The sequence below is a fragment of the Arachis duranensis genome, chromosome 10 (assembly GCF_000817695.3).
Source record: "Arachis duranensis cultivar V14167 chromosome 10, aradu.V14167.gnm2.J7QH, whole genome shotgun sequence".
Classification (NCBI taxonomy): domain Eukaryota; kingdom Viridiplantae; phylum Streptophyta; class Magnoliopsida; order Fabales; family Fabaceae; genus Arachis; species Arachis duranensis.
The window spans coordinates 64,322,270-64,323,116 of record NC_029781.3 but is presented as its reverse complement, the minus strand read 5'-3'; positions in this window follow the sequence as shown (position 1 = coordinate 64,323,116).

The window sequence follows — 847 nt, the reverse complement described above, 5'->3', positions numbered from 1 at the left end:
TTTACAAGATGACCATAGCTTGCTTCAATACTAACAATCTCCGTGGGATCGACCCTTACTCGCGTAAGGTTTATTACTTGGACGACCCAGTGCACTTGCTGGTTAGTTGTTCGAAGTTGTGATAAAGAGTTGAGATTGCAATTGAGCGTACCATGTTGATGGCGCCATTGATGATCACAATTTCGTGCACCAAGTTTTTGGTGCCGTTGCCGGGGATTGTTTGAGTTTTGACAACTGACGGTTCATCTTGTTGCTTAGATTAGGTATTTTTCTTTTTATTTTCTTCTTCAGAATTTTTAAGAATGAATTCTAGAGTTTCAGATGATGCCTCTATCATCACAGGAGCTAGTTGGTTCCCATCAATTTGGCTGTTGTATGTAATGTCTTGCTGAAGCTTGGCTGACCATGTCTAATCTTTTTAGATTGAAGCTTTAGACTAACATTGCGTGATTCCTGGAATTCTTATTAAAAATTTTGAATCTCTTTATTTTCTTCTCCATATAATTTTCGAAAAAAAAATCCAAAAAAAAAAAATTTACAAAATCATAAAAACCAAAAATATTTCTTGTTTGAGTCTAGTGTCTCATTTTAAGTTTGGTGTCGATTGCATGTTTCTGTTCTACTTGCATTGTTCATATGTCTTCAGTGATCTTCAAGTTGTTCTTGATGATTTTCTTGCTCTGATCTTTAAATTCTCTTGTTTTGTGTGTTTTGTTGTTTCTCATATGCATTCTCAATTTGTTAGTGTCAACAGTATACAAACTTCTAAGTTTGGTGTCTTGCATGCATTGTTTATTTGATCTTAGTTGCATTTTGATTATTCCTCATCATTAAAAATTCAAAAAAA